The 18,002-nt window shown below is 40.7% G+C and overlaps 1 protein-coding gene across 4 annotated transcripts in view; it reads right to left on the bottom strand.

Moving 5' to 3' along the window:
- Positions 1 to 18,002, bottom strand: part of NUMA1 (nuclear mitotic apparatus protein 1) — a 67,632-nt gene that overhangs the window by 34,381 nt on the left and 15,249 nt on the right. The window lies entirely within an intron of this gene.

Below are 18,002 nucleotides of genomic sequence, written 5' to 3'. Positions count from 1 at the left end.
CTTAGAAGACAAAACCACAGCGTTTCCACCCACTGAACAGTGACCCTCACCATGGCTGTAAGGGAAACCCACCAGATAGTTAACAAGAACCCCCTCATCTTACACCACATTTATTGAGCACCTACTATGTGCAAAGGACTGCTATAGGGCACTGTAGGGAATATATAAAAATGAATTAAATCTGTACCGAGGTAGGTTATAATTCCACAAGAGATAAGAAACATGGCCCCAAAATTATTTCAAGATGGCATATGCTAACTTACACAAAAGATGTAAAGAAAAATTCTAAATGACTGAAAGTAGGGAAGGATTAAGAAGATGAAGTGCCATTTTAATTTGGATCTTGAAACACACAGGTACAATCCTGGTGGCAATGGAGAGGAGTGGGGAGGAAGGGGAAGCTGAGAGGAAGTGGGGAAGCAGTGGGAGAAAGGGCTTGCGGGTGAAGTGGGGGTCAGGGAGTTGGAGAATCTTGAACTTTGAAGAATCAAAGGTTTGTAGTATGATGAGAACTGTGCTCCAGGTTTATCTGATATACAAATGAACGAGACTAGCAGCAGGGACGTGAGTCAGGAGGCTGCCACAATACACAGGAGATGGCAACGAGGACACGAAAGAGGGTAAGGGAGGAGAATGGAAAGAAGAGAGACACTGTGGAGACAGGATGAAGGACTGACAGGAAGCAGCAGACAGAGAGTGAGAGATGACACACAGAACCAAACTGAAGAGATGGTGAGGACATCCGAGCAAGAGAGAAAACAGGGCATATATGAATATGTAGTAGCTGATGCTTCCTGAGTACATACTAGGTGCCAGACACAGTTCTATGGACCTAATCTGTACTAACTCGTTAACCTTAAAAAATCCCTTAATGAAGTAGGTACTATTATCAACTCAACTTTAGGCATAAGAAAATTGAGCCTCAGAGATAAAATAAGTTGCCCAAGATCACACAGCTAGTAAAGGGCAGAACTTTCTACCATGCGCTGCCAACCATGTGACCCTGGCAAGAAACCTCTGAGCCTCAGTATCTCTATTTGTAAAATAAGGATAAAGACACCTCCATTATAAGGTGATAAGGGTTAATTCAATAACATCTATAAGGTGCCCAACACACTGGCTAGCAGGTAAGGTACAAGGTGGGCGCTTCACAAAGGTTAGTTACTATTTAGCAGTTTGGTCCCTTATCACCAAGGCATCGAAGCAAAAGCTGGCTTGCCATTTGTTGGGGAAGCTACAGAGGGTGCTCCTCCTGGAGCAGGAGCCTGCATCCCCTGTCACCCTGCTTTCTTCCCATCGGTCTGCCTCTCTGGATTTTACTTTAGGGTCCAGCTCAAATCCTGACTGCTCAAATATTTATTTAACAGTTAACAGTGGTTATCTTGGGGAAAGAGTTAGATTGTGAGGAACATTCACTTGCAGACTTTCTATGTTTGCATTCATTCATCTATAGAGACACGGTCTTGCTCTGTTGCTCAGGCTGGAGTGCAGTCACACAGTCATAGCTCACTGCAACCTCGAACTCCTGGCTCAAGCAATCCTCCTGCCTCAGCCTCCTGAGTAGCTGGGACTACAGGCACATGACACCACATCCAGTTAATTTTTAAAATTTTTTTGTAGTGACAAGATCTCACTATGTTACCCAGGTAGGTCTCAAACTCCTGGCCTCAAGTGATCCTCCTGCCTCAGCCTCCCAAAGCACTGGGATTACAGGTGTCAGCCACCATACCTGGCCATTTTTTTTAATAACTGTGTGTTACATTGGTGATCAGAAAAATGTACCCACATCTTGCATTTGGCACTTGTACTGCCTTATGTGTATATGCATGAAAGTCCTGTCTTCACATCTAGGATATAAATTTCTCAAGGGCATAACCAGTTCCACCTCTCTCTCTCTGTGATCCCCCATAGTACCTAGCTCACTAGGGCTATGAACTATATCTGGATGGCAGGTTTCCAAATTCAACCTTCTGGCCACAGAGGATGACTGTGGTGAGTGGTCAGGATAAGGTATGGGCGCGGGTCAGACTAAGGCCCATTGCTGCAGAGACTCCCCGTCACCCACTGCTTCTCCCAGGCCCTATAGCCTAGTCCCACAGTATCATTTTAAGTCTTATTAGCAATCACTGTTATTAATAGTAGAAAGGGAAGTTCTTATTCAAAGGAGCACCATAAAACAAAGCAAAGGCAAAGCAAATACCAAAACTGTTATAGAAAAGCAAAGTGGCAAACATATTTTAAAGACTGGCACAATCAACACTCCAGAAAATGTATGAGGTGAAAAATAGGAGGCAGGCTTGCTAAAATGGCCTTGGGCATATATGGCATGTGTCAGCCCTAAAGCTTCCTAGCCCCTGACAGAATTGATACTGTGTCTCAAAAGAGTAAGAGAGCTCTCCCCAGACTCGCGCTCTAAACTCAAGGCAACAGCTTCCAGCTGTGCAGCACTTCAGGGGCTGAACTCTCCTCTGGAACCTCTCTGCGAAGTTGCCAAGCGTCTGGGCCAGCTCTTCACGACAGCCCAGGGAGCCTGGCCAGTTTCTCCAGCCTTTCCCTCCCCTTCCTCCATCCTGTGGCAGCATCGAACTTCCCCAGCCCTTTGCACAGCCCAGAGAGGCAGCAGGCAGGCCACATGGCTCCTGCCTGATTCTGCAGGCCTCTGCTCATTGTCCCCAAAAGACTAGAAAAGGAGTGGCAAAATCATCTTAGAAAAAGAAAGTAAGTAAAAAAGAAAAGTAAGAAATGACCAACAAAATTCAGGAGAGAGTTCAGATAGAGGTTGGAGGTAGGTAGTGAGTGACAGATGAGGAGCACAAAGGGCATTTCAAAGGGTCTAGTAATGTTCTGTCTCCTCAGCTGGGTAGGTAGGTATATGGGTGTTCATTTTATTGATCTTGTTTAAAAACATTACACTGTAGTTTTTAATGTATATTATCATTTTTTAAAGTTCAAACAAAAAAGACAGAGAGAGCAAGTCCCCTGAGACTGCCCTGAAATGCGATGATTGTAATATAAATAATTAGCCTGGCATTCAAGGCCCTCTATGACCTGGCCTGGCTTTAATGTCTGGAGTCATTTATGCCTTTACCCAAACCTTCCACCCTGCCAGGCAGGCCTATAAAGTTATAGACCGTCCTGAGGATTAGATGAGAGGACTGCAGAGGACAGGCTCTGGGATAAGACCCAAGTGGGCTCAAATTTTGGCTCCAACACTTACTAGCTATGTGACCCTGGGCAAGTTATTTAAATCTTTCTAATTCTCAGTTTCCTTTTCTGTAAAATAGGGATAACAACAGTATACACCTCATTGGATTATTGTGAAGATTAAACAAAATAGGCCGGGCGCGGTGGCTCACGCCTGTAATCCTAGCTCTCTGGGAGGCCGAGGTGGGCGGATCGTTTGAGCTCAGGAGTTCGAGACCAGCCTGAGCAAGAGCGAGACCCCATCTCTACTAAAAAATAGAAAGAAATTATATGGACAGCTAAAAATATATACAGAAAAAATTAGCCGGGCATGGTGGCGCATGCCTGTAGTCCCAGCTACTCGGGAGGCTGAGACAGGAGGATCGCTTGAGCCCAGGAGTTTGAGGTTGCTGTGAGCTAGGCTGACGCCACGGCACTCACTCTAGCCCGGGCAATAGAGTGAGACTCTGTCTCAAAAAAAAAAAAAAAAAAAGATTAAACAAAATAAAGCATGGGATGTGTTTAACATAGTGCCTGGTACATACTAAATGTTCATTAAATGCTAGCTATTAATTACAACAGTAACAGCAACAACAATAATGACAGTCTTTAGGTATTTATTATGCCACGACAGAGAAAAGACTCAAAGGCATTGCACCAGGTGCTTTTAAAGATAAGGAAATCTGAGGCTCAAGAATTAAGTGACTGACTTACATGACTTAGTCATACAAATAGTGAGTTGTCGTCTATATTATTCTTTACTGCTCTTAAATAGACAATCACTGAATAAATGAATAAAAGCTCGCACATTCTCAGTGGCTCAAAGAAGCCTTGTACTTCTACCTCCTCATAAAAATCAACTTTTTAATCAAAACAATCTAACAGTTCTAATTTAAAAAGTAATTGCTAAAGAATTTTTTCTCGGGGCGCAAGAGCTTTACAAACGTTAAAGGACCAAAACTTCTCTGAAGCAGCACGCACCAAAGACATCTTCTACTAAGAGAGATGCTGGGGATATCTCACGAGTGAGAAGGGGGAGGCTGAAAGGAGAGACCAGTGCTGTTACCACCACGGCCTCACTCTCTCTCCAGAGGGTACTGGCTGATTAATGAGGCAGTGTTGGTAAGCTTGAGGCTTCCTGGGGACAAAAGCAGAGGGCAGATCAAAACCCAGAGAGGATTCATTATAACCTCCAAGAGGCCCACTCAGTTCTCCCTCAAGAAGGCCTTTCTACAAAACACCTAAGAACCTCTTTACCCTGTTTCATGGTCACAGGGGAGTAAAATGGCTCTGTCCCTACAGGCAACATATCTAGCATACTGTTCGCTCACAAACACAGAACTGAAAGGCAAAAAAAAAAAAAAAAACTGAAATGGAGAGAACAGTTTTACTGTAAAGATCTGCAACTCCTGGAGAAAGCACACATAGTACGGAAAGCCCTTGGAGGTAAGTTCTGGATCAGCCACTTACTAGCTAGGTGGCTTAGGGCAAGTCATAGAGACAAGTTACTGAGACCCACACTAGGATCTCATTAAAAGAAGGGGATCGGATTAAATCAGACCTAAATCTCCAAAAATTCCCATGATTCTTTCTGCAGGATACCAATTTTAACAATGACAACGATGACAACAAATCTCGAATTAGAACTAGTCTCCTTAGAATCTGGTCAAAACAAGACCCAGGGCGGTGGCTCACGCCTGTGGTCCCAGCACTTTGGGAGGCTGAGGTGGGAGGATCACTTGAGGCCAGGAGTTCAAGACCAGCCTGAGCAACAGAGTGAGACTCTATCTCTACAAAGAATTTTAAAATTAGCCAGGCGTGGTGCTGCATGTAGTCCCAGCTACTCAGGAGGCTGAGGCAGGAAGATCGCTTGAACCCAAGTTTGGTTTTTTTTTTTTTTTTTTGGAGACAAGAATCTCACCCTGTTGCCTGAGCTAGAGTGCCATGACATCAGCCTAGCTCACCACAACCTCAAACTCCTGGGCTCAAGTGCCCAGCTAATTTTTTCTATTTTTAATAGAGCCGAGGTCTCACTCTTGCTCAGGCTGGTCTCAAACTCCTGACCTCAAGCGATCCTCCCACCTTGACCTCCCAGAGTGCTAGGATTACAGGCGTGAGCCACCACACCCAGCTGAGCCCAGGAGTTTGAGTTATAGTGAGCTATGATCGCGCCACTGTACTCCAGACTGGGTGATAGTGAGACACTATCTCTAAAAAAAATTTAAGAATAGTTAAAAAAAAAAAAAAAAATCTAGTCAAAACATTACCAATTAGGGTTTTCTTTTCCACAAATAGCAAATCTCCTAGAAACAGGCATATTGTTACCCTACTGGGTCCCATTCTCAAAGTGAGGCACATGTGGGTGCTTCATTAATCTTCTGATGAAAGGAGGAGGTCCTTGGGAACTGGTAGTACCAACTTTGCATGGCATACAATGAAAGGTGATTGGAGCTAACCCCAAGGCATTACATGGTAGCTTTTCATAAATAAAAGACACAAAGTGCACTTTATCACTACATCTACCTAAACAGGCTAAAGAAATGTAGCTTTCTGTATCTGGCCTTCTTCCCTCCCCCGCCCCTCTGCTCTGCTTTATCTTCCCCGTCCTACACAGCGCTGAGACCCCTGTGTCGTTCTGGTTCCAAGTCCACTTGTCTTTCTACCACACCAGAATGCCTTCAACCACTCATAGAAATGAACAAACACAAATATTAATAGTTGGGCCTCTAAATAGGAAGCTAGATTGACTCAAGAATCAAGCTTGTTAATATGTTACTAATAAGTGAAATAAGTGGGAATGGTGTCTGACATGTGCATGATGAAACAAAACCCTAACATTTGGACAGACTTCAAGAATTTAAGGCAGGCTGTGTCTCAGATCTCAGATCTCCCCCCAAAGAACCCTAAGGTGCAAGCATGTTTATTCCAATTTTACAGATTAGGAACCTATGGCTCAGTAAGAAGAAAATACCTGCCTCAAGGTCAACCACCAGGGTTGCAGAGCCAGAACTCACAAGTGAAGTCTTCCAAATCTAGTGCTCTTCTCCAGCACACCTCAGCTATATCCTGTATCTCGAACTCCTGGCCTCATGTGATCCTCCTGCCTCAGCCTCCCAAAGTGCTAGGATTATAGGTGTGAGCCACCATGCCTGACCAACGTCCTATATCTTTCTAATCAGTATAGGCCTTTATGCAAAGAACTTCAGCATTCATTATTCATATAGTTTCTGCCACAGCTCATGAAAAGGGTATCCCCATTTTTAAAGATGCTAAATAACTTGATCACCATTTGATAAAATAAATCCCACATATCTGGCATCACTGAAAAGTATAAAATTGCCCAGAGTAATTTTCCTAAATAACGGAAATTTCCTTCTTTTTAGGGCCAAGCTCTTTTTTACGATACACAAATTGTCCAAAATAAATAAGGTATTTTACTCTTTACTTAGAATTAATGAAATTTAATCAGGGATATTCTTAAACATGAAATAAATACCTCTACATACAATGCTGGGGATCCACAGATTAATTACATTTTATGTATCTATTTGTTTAAGAGAGAGGGTCTCACTCTGTTACCTAGGCTAGAATGCAGCAGCATGATCATAGCTCACAGCAACCTCAAACTCCTGCGCTCAAGAGATCCTCCTGCCTCAGCCTCCCTAATTGCTGGGACTACAAGTGCATGCCACCATGCCTGGCTAATTTTTCTATTTTTTGTAGAGATGAGTCTCGCTATGTCGAGATACACAGTCTTGAAACTCGAGTTTATAATCCTGTGGAGGAAGAAACATATCTGTAACCATAATAAGAAGCCAAAGAACATGGGCTTGGGGCGGGGAGGCATGCTGAAAGGAAGGTGAGATAATACGGGCAAGGCTAGTGGGGACCAACTGGGAGTAATTTACAGAAGATCAGTGGGAGGCACTGAAGTGTCCTGGAGAATGATATGCTATATGTGCTTTTGAGAAGAAGATTCCAGCACAGCAGTGAGGCCAGAGGCTAAAATGGAATTAGGTAGCAGTTGCAGAGATAGAAAGAAAACTGCAGTGCCAGGGCAGGGGCAATAGGAACTAAAAAGAAAGGTAGCTTTGAAAGGCACTGTAGAGGTGGAGCCAACACTCTTAGCATATAGGATAGTGTGGGAAAGGCAGGGAGCTGAAGAGAGCTCTGAGATTCTCGCTTTAGTGAGAAGACTTCAGGACAGGAAAACGGGAGAAGACACTGGTTTAGAGGAATTGTGAGAGACTAACTCAAGATGCAATGATAGGGAAAGCTTTACAGAGGAAGTGCCAAGCTGGATACTTAAAGTATACGGATGAGTGGGGTATCACCAAAAGAGAAGTTAAAAAAAAAAAAAGCATACTAGGCATAGCATGTACAAAAACAGAGCATATTACAGTTGAGCAATGGCATGCGGCTTTAGGAAGGTGCAGCAGATGACAGGCAGGATAAGTAGTACTAAATTGTGAAGCACTTGCTTCATGCTAAGAAATTCAGATTTTATCCTGTAGGTGATGGGAAGATAATCAAGGTTTCTAAAGGGAAGAGGTAAAGGAGAGCAACATGAGCAGGGATATTTCAGAAAGCTAACTTGTATGAAGTACAGACTGGAATGGTAAGAAACAAGAGGAAGGGGATAGAGCACAACGGCCAAAAGCATGAGGCCTGGAGTTAAGACAGCCTGATTCAAATGATGGCTCTACAGCTTACTAGCTGTGCAACCTTGGGAAAGTAATTTAACCTCTCTGTGCCCTCAGTTTCCCCACCTGTGAAATGGGAATAATAACAGTACTTTCTCAGAAGGTTGTTATAAAGTATTGAGAAGATAGTATGTGTAAAGTGTTTAACACAACATTTGCTATAGAGATAAATGCTATCTGCTATTACAGACTGAAAGTTCATTAGCAGAAAGTTATATCTGTGTATAGTCTAGTGCTGACCATGCTCTTTCTTCTATATGGACCTTTCATTTCCCACCTCCTCATCTAGTTAACTCCAATTTACCCTTCATATCTCAGGTCAAATGTTACTTCCTCATGTAAAACCTCCCTAATCTCCTAGATTAGGTCAAGTTCCTACTATGCGTTCTCATAGCACTGTTGTTTTCCTTCATAGCACTCAGTTTCAAATTATACCTTTTGTATTTAATTTCTCCTTCTCCCACTACCATAAGTTCCATGAAATCACAAACTGTGCTCACCACAAAATTCTTAGAATTCAGCATAATGCCTGGCATAGGTGCTTGATAAGTATTTCCTGAGTGAATGAAAGTTTTCAAACTATATTTTTGTTTGTTTGTTTGTTTGTTTTTGAGAAAAAAGTCTCGATCTGTTGCCCTGGGTAGAGTGCCGTGGCATCATCAGAGCTCACTGCAACCTCAAACTCCTGGGCTCAAGCAATCCTCCTGCCTCAGTCTCCAGAGTAGCTGGAACTACAGGCACACACCACTATGCCTGGCTAATTTTTCTATTTTTTTAGAGAAGAGGTCTCACTATGTTACTCAAGCTAGTCTCTAACTCCTGACCTCAAGGGATCCTCTCATCTTGGCCTCCCAAAGTGCTAGGATTACAGATGTGAGCCACCATGTGCGGCCTCAAACTATATTTTAAAAATGAACCTTCTTTAAATGAAATCTTTATACAGAACCCCTAGATGAAGATAAAAGTAGGCAGTTTGAAGTAAAGGATATTTGGAGCCCTGTCCTTTCTGCTTCCACTTGGTTCTTGAGTCAGTTCTATAAAGCTTTGCAGAATGCAGTACAAAACCATTATTTGTTCTAAGCAAGAAGTGATATATGTCTGTAGTAAGATAGTGACAATAAAGAAGTAACAGCCTCGAGAATTACTTATGACAGGTCCTGATAACCAATTACAGTCTGCCCTCTGTATCTGTGGGTTCTGCATCATACAGTCGACCAAATTCGGATTGAAAATATTTAGGGGGAAAAAAAAAACAACACATCTGTGTTGAACATATATAGACTTTTTTTCCTTGTCATTATTCCCTAAACAATACAACTATTTTTTGTGTGTGTGCACATTTTTATTTTATTATAAATCAGGATGAATGGATATTTAAAGTTGAAAAGCTGTAATATGGAGTTGACTGAAAACAATGGATTCCGAGTCCCCAAAATGTGGAAAATCCAAACCTATATAGGCAAAATTTAAAAGAAATGATTTTCAAAATCTTATATTCATTTAAACCAACCTGCAGAATTTAATTTATATTTATAATTTATATGTAATTATAATCACCACAGTTTATGTATGACATAAATAAATGAAATATAAAATATTAAGAGCAATTTATTATTTTAAAAACTTTCACTATTAAGTTATGAACTAAAAAGCCAAGGATAAATGTGCAATATGATATACTTGATAGTTAAAAAAATTATGACTATATTTCTTTTAAAGTACTTATGTTTACCAAAGGATTATTATTATTAATGTTACCATTATTATTATTTTAGGGACTATCTGTATCAGAATGATAGGTATACATATTATAAATGCTCATTCCAAGCCCAGGAATTGAAATTTACAATAAGCAATTCCATTTTGATGCACACTAGTTTAAGAACAGCTGATACAGTGGACATTAATTTGAGAATGTTGGTAGATCAGAGTTTTTTAAAGTACTTATGTTTACCAAAGGATTATTATTATTAATGTTACCATTATTATTATTTTAGGGACTATCTGTATCAGAATGATAGGTATACATATTATAAATGCTCATTCCAAGCCCAGGAATTGAAATTTACAATAAGCAATCCCATTTTGATGCACACTAGTTTAAGAACAGCTGATACAGTGGACATTAATTTGAGAATGTTGGTAGATCAGAGTTTCCCAAACTTCTCAAGTAAGAATCACTTGGGCCATCTATAAAATATACAGACTACCATCTTTTCTCCCCTAGATATTCTGGTTTGAAAGGGCTGAACTGGAGCCTAGAATCAGTGTTTTTTAACAAGCACATCAGTTGTTTATCTTTAAGGTTGAGATGAGGGGAAAAGTCAGATTATTATATTTAGCAAATATTGTACTGTAATTTCTATGACCTTAGAACTGCAAATGAAGCTTCACTACCAATAGAAAAAAAACTTGGCTATTTTCATATTCATTTGGAAATACAAACCTGAAGTCACCTTTCTAGGCTTTACCTCCTTGTCATTGCAAAGTTTCCCACTACTCTAGAATAAAGACAAAACTTCTTAATAGGGCCTACAATGTCCAAGGGCATGGTTTTGCCGCCTTCCCACTGCATATACATGCATCTTTCTGGCCTTACTTTAAAGGTAGTCCTTCCTTCTCCAGTCCAAGGCTAATCCCTCTACTTGAACAAGTTTCCTCATTTGTAAAATGGGAATAATAATACCTAATTCATAGATGGTTCAGAATTAAATGAGGTCAGAGTTCTCTACAGAGAGGCTGGCACAATGAATGATAGCTATTATTTAAATAAAATCACATTCAATTCTTTTTTTTTTTTTTTTTTGAGACAGAGTCTTGCTCTGTGGCCCGGGCTAGAGTGAGTGCCGTGGCGTCAGCCTAGCTCACAGCAACCTCAAACTCCTGGGCTCAAGCGATCCTACTGCCTCAGCCTCCCGAGTAGCTGGGACTACAGGCATGCGCCACCATGCCCAGCTAATTTTTTCTCTATATATATTTTTAGTTGGCCAGATCATTTCTTTCTATTTTTTTTTAGTAGAGACGGGGTCTCACTCTTGCTCAGGCTGGTCTCGAACTCCTGACCTCGAGTGATCCACCCGCCTCGGTCTCCCAGAGTGCTAGGATTATAGGCGTGAGCCACCGCGCCCGGCCTACAACAATACAACTATTAACACAGCATTTACATTGTATTGGATATTATAAGTAATCTAGAGATGATTTAAAGTATGCAAAGGATGTGCATAGGTTATATGCAAATACTATACCATTTTATATAAGGGACTTGAGCATCCTCAGATTCTAGTATCCACAGGGACTCCTGAAACCATTCCCCTGTGGATACCATGGGATGACTATATAAAAGAAGAATGAGAAAAGGAAAATTCTAGAAGCACCTCTAAATTTCCCAGCTTGAGTGAACGGAAAGATGAACATGTGTGCCAAAAAAACAAGAAAAGAATGCAAGAGTAACAATAACAACTTCCATTCAATGAGCAGAGCATCATGCCTATCAAGCAAATATTATTATTTTTTTTTTTTTTTTTTTTTTAGGCTGGTCAAGTGGAGCAGTGGGAGTGGAGAAGGAACAAAGGAAGCAAATACTATTAATACCCTCATTTACGGAAGAGGTATCAAGATGTTGAGCGACTTGTCCAAGATCATGAGGCTAAAAAGTAGCAAATTTAAGATTCAAACCCAAGTCTGTGTCACTCCAAAGTCTATAATCTAAACCATCACCCTATACTAGCAGATAGTTTGAGAGTTAGGTCTTAGACATAAGGCATCTACTGACGTAAACATTAACTAGTGGCCGGGCGCAGTGGCTCACACCTGTAATCCTAGCACTCTGGGAGGCCAAGGCAGGTGGATCGCTCGAGGTCAGGAGTTCGAGACCAGCCTGAGCAAGAGTGAGACCCCGTCTCTACTAAAAATAGAAAGAAATTATATGGACAACTGAAATATATATATATACAAAAAATTAGCCGGGCATGGTGGCGCATGCCTGTAGTCCCAGCTACTCGGGAGGCTGAGGCAGTAGGATCGCTTAAGTCCAGGAGTTTGAGGTTGCTGTGAGCTAGACTGACGCCACGGCACTCACTCTAGCCCGGGCAACAAAGCAAGACTCTGTCTCAAAAAAAAAAAAAAACAAAAACAAAAACATTAACTAGTGAAAGATATGATTTGGGGCTAGAGATATAGACTTGGGTCCCATTTGGAACAGTGTGAATATAATCAGAAGAGAGTCTATGGTAGGATCACACTTGGTTATTAGGCCTATAAAGGGTAGTGTATTCGTTTGCACTGAAGTTTGTTGATCTTCTACCGAGGCCTCTGCCTTGCACAGCTCCAGTGGGCACCAGCATTAAGAGAGGAAGTGAGAGACTCTGGGAGAAATTTCAGATCTCTGGGGATTCCTTTTAGGTCCTTTATGTTATTTCTCGTTTGGGAGAATTTAACAGAAATCCAGTGGCAACACCAATGTCAACAAAGAGACAGTATGGGTGGTTAAGAGAATGGATTTGGGGATCGTTTTTCATTTTCTCTCCTTACTTCAGGGTCATATCAGCTCCTGCTTGAGATTCTACCTCCCTTCCCCAAAATGACTAGCATTTGTATATGGCTCTTAACCACTGACAAAGTGTTTCCCATTCACAAAGTACTTCACGTGATTCTCACAACAGCTCTATGAGGTGGGCATTATTATTTTTATTTTACCAAAGAGGAATGAAGTTCAGAAAAGTTAAGTTTAACTTGCCTAAAGTCACAGAAGCAATGGGGCCACAGTGCAACTCTGGTCTTCTGGCTCCTAATCTGGAGCTCTTTCCTTGGCTCACCCAAGATAACCATGAGCTGCCCAATGGTGAACGTACAGAGCCACCATCCTATGCACACTTTCACTGTGTTTAAAACAAACAAACAAACAAACAAAAAACAGCAAGGGGTAGTGACTGGGAAGGGGCTAATGGTCTGCTGGTGATGTTCTGTTTCTTGAGGTAGGTGCTATAGTAACACAGGCATGTTCACTTTGTGGGAAGTCATCAAGCTGTATACACTTTGTGTACTTTTCTGTATGTATGCTAAACTTTTAATTAGGAAAAAAAACCAACCCACCTGGCAAAATTAAGATAGTGCTCTTGAATTTTGATTAGTCTCTAAGTTGGATGCCTCAGGACTACAAATATATTTACACAATTTCTCTGACAGCAGTTACATAGAGGACATCTACTAGATAAGTAAGGATGCACAAAAGCCTTGCAACTCAAATAACATACCCACTCATTTCTCCCCATCCAGAACATCTTGGTGATGTGAGTAAATCTGATGGCACTGGAGGCAAGGGAAGCCCAGGAAAGGGCCAAGCTTTTAGTTAATAAAAAAAAAAAATTTGGCAATGAAAAGTGAAACTATCCTATATCATAAATGATATCTCAATTTGAGATAATAAAAATTTGGAGAAAACAGCCATTGACAATTGAAAGACATCCCCAATTATAAAATACATCCCAATTTCAGTGTTAAAATACAATTTAAAAAATCACTTGGCTGGGTGCGGTGGCTCATGCCTGTAATCCTAGCACTATGGGAGGCCGAGGCAGGAGGATCACTCAAGGTCAGGAGTTCAAGACCAGCCTGAGCAAGAGCGAGACCCCATCTCTACTAAAAATAGAAAGAAATGATTTGGACAGCTAAAAAAAATATATATAGAAAAAATTAGCCGGACACGGGGGCGCATGCCTGTAGTCCCAGCTACTAAGGAGGCTGAGGCAGGAGAATCGCTTGAGCTCAGGAGTTTGAGGTTGCTGTGAGCTAGGCTGACGCCATGGCACTCTAGCCTGGGCAACACAGCAAGACTCTGTCTCAAAACAAAACAAAACAAACAAACAAAAAAAACCACTTTTAAAACAAATGAAATATAATATTCTAGGCCGGGCGCAGTGGCTCACGCCTGTAATCCTAGCACTCTGGGAGGCCGAGGCGGGTGGATCGCTCGAGGTCAGGAGTTCAAGACCAGCCTGAGCAAGAGCGAGACCCCCGTCTCTACTAAAAGTAAAAACAAATTATCTGGCCAACTAAAATATATATAGAAAAGAAAAAATTAGCCGGGCATGGTGGTGCATGCCTGTAGTCCCAGCTACTCGGGAGGCTGAGGCAGTAGGATTGCTTAAGCCCAGGAGTTTGAGGTTGCTGTGAGCTAGGCTGACGCCACGGCACTCTAGCCCGGGCAACAAAGCAAGACTCTGTCTCAAAAAATATATATATATATATAATATTCTAATTTCAAGAGGTGGTCCAATTATAGGATCACAGATTTGTGGAGTATCTCCTTGTATAAACTCTTCATTTTGGAAATGAGGAGATTAAGGCCCTCATTTAACAATTATTAAATGACCTTATTAAATTAAAGCTTACACATTAGAAAGTAGAGAGCTACAATTACAAAATTGGTTCTTTGACTCCTGATTCTCTTTCCAATACCCAGATGCCCCCCTTAAATCCAAGAGAAGATTTCCATATTAACTCTATATTTTTACTTTCATAAATCTTTTTTTTTTTTTTTTTTTGAGACAGAGTCTCACTCTGTTGCCCAGGCTAGAGTGAGTGCCGTGGCGTCAGCCTAGCTCACAGCAACCTCAAACTCCTGGGCTTAAGGGATCCTCCTGTCTCAGCCTCCCGAGTAGCTGGGACTACAGGCATGCACCACCATGCCCGGCTAATTTTTTCTATATATATTTTTAGCTGTCCATATAATTTCTTTCTATTTTTAGTAGAGATGGGGTCTCACTCTTGCTCAGGCTGGTCTCGAACTCCTGAGCTCAAACGATCCGCCCACCTCGGCCTCCCAGAGTGCTAGGATTACAGGCGTGAGCCACCGCGCCCGGCCTACTTTCATAAATCTTTACTTCATTAACTCACTAAAAAACAAAAGCTACCTATTAAAAATCAATTAAGATGAAAAGATGTTTAAGAAACCTCATTTCCTACTTATACAAGTTTGTTTTCCTTGTTCTCCAAAACCAATGAAGCAATACAAAGTTAGATAAAAGACAAAATTAGTAATCTCCCAGCCCCTTCCATTCCTTTTCAAGGCCTCCCACAAGAAGAGAAATGGTTACTATTTTTCTGTGCTCCTCAAAAAATAAGTACAAATATATTAAGAGGATTTTTTGTTTTCTATTTTTAGAAAATTAGGTTTACACTTTATACATTGCTTTGCAACTTTTTTATCTCACTTAATAATTTATCAACATTTCTCCATGTTAATAAATAAAATTCTAACTCATACTTTTAAAAAGCTGCATAATATTAGTACATATAAATGATATACCATAATTTTATCTACTTATAGACATGGCTATTTTCAATCTGTTACTGTTTTAAACAATGTCATATTGAATATCCTTGTATATATATTTTTTTAATGAAAGAAAAAACTATTTCTACATGCACAATTTCATGTTGTCCCATGTTTGGATTGCTCCCTTTCTTATCATCATCCCTGGCTCCATTTTCATTGAATTATCCACAGGGTCAAATGTGATAACGGAAGGTAAAGTAATTTGGAGAATGTCAAGATATGACATGTGAGAGTCACTGTTGGTAAACTGGAATTGGCCTGTCTTGGCCGTCTCTCCCAGCCAGCTGCACATACTACCTCTGCTTCCCCCCCACACATGTGCTCCCTGTTCTGGTCTTAGCAGCTGCTTCCAGCTCAAATGATGTGGGCAGAGCTGCCTTGGGGAAGTCAGCTGACTTTGTCACACTCCTGACCCTGGCAAGTGCAGACAGGCACACCAGCTACCCAAACAATTGGGAAGGAGAAAGAATACATTATCTCTGTGAAATAATATAATACAGAAGTATTAGTAAAATTTAAAACTCCATTCACGAAGCCTCAGACCACATTCGCTCACTAGTGGCACTTCCCTCCTTAGGGGTGATCTCTCTTAGAAATCTGTTGCATAACCTTTCAGACTTTTCCTAAACATACATACACACATACGTCTGTTTCACCTATATACCTGTAATCATACTGTATAATTTGTTCTGCAAATTGCCCTTTTCACTTACAAATTTCTTTGATGTGTTCCCATATTAGTATATAATGGATTCTCCACACTTTTAAAAGTTTGAGAAAAATCCCATAGTCAAGGTGTGCGACAATTTTAATTTCCCATTTTGCTATGTATGGACATTTAGGGTGTTCATAGTATTTTGTCATGACAAAGAATGCTGCATTGATAACACTGATACAAACCTCTTTTTACAAACAAGCTAATATGTCTCTAGAATATATACCAATAATTAGAATTGATGGCTCACAAAGTTTGTGCATTTTCAATGTTAGTAGGTTCTCCCAAATTACCATCCAAAAAGGTGTAGCAGTTCATAGTCCCACCAACAGAAGATAAAAATTTCTGTTTCTATACATTCTACCAATAGATTTTTTAATTTTACCAACATATAGAAAACAATATATTATTGTTTTAATTTATAATTCCATTATCAAATTAAAGATGTAGTTAAACATCTACTCATATGTGCAACTGGTCATTCTTATTTCTTATGGAAGGTATTACCATTTTGATTTTAAACATGAGGGCACAGAGAGGCTAAAGTGACACAGCCATTAAGTAGCAGACATCAAAGTTAAGTTTTTAAATAACTTCTCATCAAAACTAGGCCTCTGACTCTCCGTCAAGTGTACTTTCCACTTTCCCAGTGGACAGCAAACTATGGCCTGCAGGCCAGCTGCCCATATTTTGTAAATCAAGTTTAACTAGAACACAGCCACACCCATTCATTTAAGTATTGTCTATCGTTGCTTTTCTTCTCCAATGGCAGGGGTGAGTAGTTGCAACCATATGGTCTGTAAAGTCTGAAATATTTACTACCTGGGTCTAAATAAAAACAATAACCCACAGTTAACACCTAAAGAAATGGCTTCTTGCCAGGTGTGGTGGCTCATGCCTGTAATCCCAGCACTTTGGGAGGCCAAGGCAGGAGGATCATTTGAGGCCAGGAGTTTGTGACCAACCTGAACAACACAGCGAGACCCCGTCTCTACAAAAAAATTTAAAAAATTATCTAGGTATAGTGGCGCATGTCTGTAGTCCTCAGCCTCAGGAGGCTGAGGCAGGGGAATCGCTTGAGCCCAGGAGTTCAAGGTTGCAATGAGTTATGACTGGGCCACTGCACTCCGGCCTTGGCAACAGAGTGAGATTCTGTCTCAAAAAAAATAAATAAATAAATAAAATAAAATAAAATAAAACATGTTTTTCAATGGGGATTAGTTGTGGTCCAATTGACTAGAGTATGGCTCATTATTGAAGGAAAGAGCCAAAACACTCAAATGAAGTCAAAAGATATATCTCTACTTTTGGGTTGTGACACTAAAGGGTTTCCTATGTGCTATTCTTCATCTTCCTTGTTTCTTTAATTTCAATAAATGGGAAACAAACAAATAGATCTGGTTCCTACTGTCCTTCAGTACACTGACAAACGGTGTAGTTCCCACTCAGACACTGAAATGACAACATGAAACCAAAGCAATCTTCACTAAGTATGCTGCTAAACATCCCCGACATGTACACAACAACACAGGTATCTCCTTCCCTTTAGAGAGATGATTCACTAGGAAACAGCTGAACATTTCTAGCATGTTGAATCAACTGCTAAGACCCTGTGTCTTGAAAAAAAAAAAAAAAAGTTCATATTCAAACATTATGCTAAGTAAAATAAGCCAGACACAAAATGACAAATATTGTATGATCCCACATATGTGGTACCTACAGTGCGCAAATTCGTAGAGATAAAAAGTACAATAGAAGTTACCAGGAGCTGAGGGGAAGGGAAATGGAAATTACTGTTTAATGGGCACAGAGTTTCTGTTTGAGATAATAAAAATGTTCTGAAAATGGATAGTGGTCTAGGTTGCACAACACTGTAAATGTACTTAATGCCACTGAATTATACACTTAAAAATAGTTAAAAGGGGCTGGGTGTGGTGGCTCATGCCTGTAATCCTAGGACTTTGGGAGGCCAAGGTGGGAGGATTGCTTAAGGTTAAGAGTTCGAGAGCAGCCTGAGCAAGAGTGAGACCCCTTACAAAAAATAGAAAATTTAGCCAGGCATGGT

The sequence above is a fragment of the Eulemur rufifrons genome, chromosome 6 (assembly GCF_041146395.1).
Source record: "Eulemur rufifrons isolate Redbay chromosome 6, OSU_ERuf_1, whole genome shotgun sequence".
Classification (NCBI taxonomy): Eukaryota; Metazoa; Chordata; class Mammalia; order Primates; family Lemuridae; genus Eulemur; species Eulemur rufifrons.
This window is presented reverse-complemented; position numbering and strand designations above follow the sequence as displayed.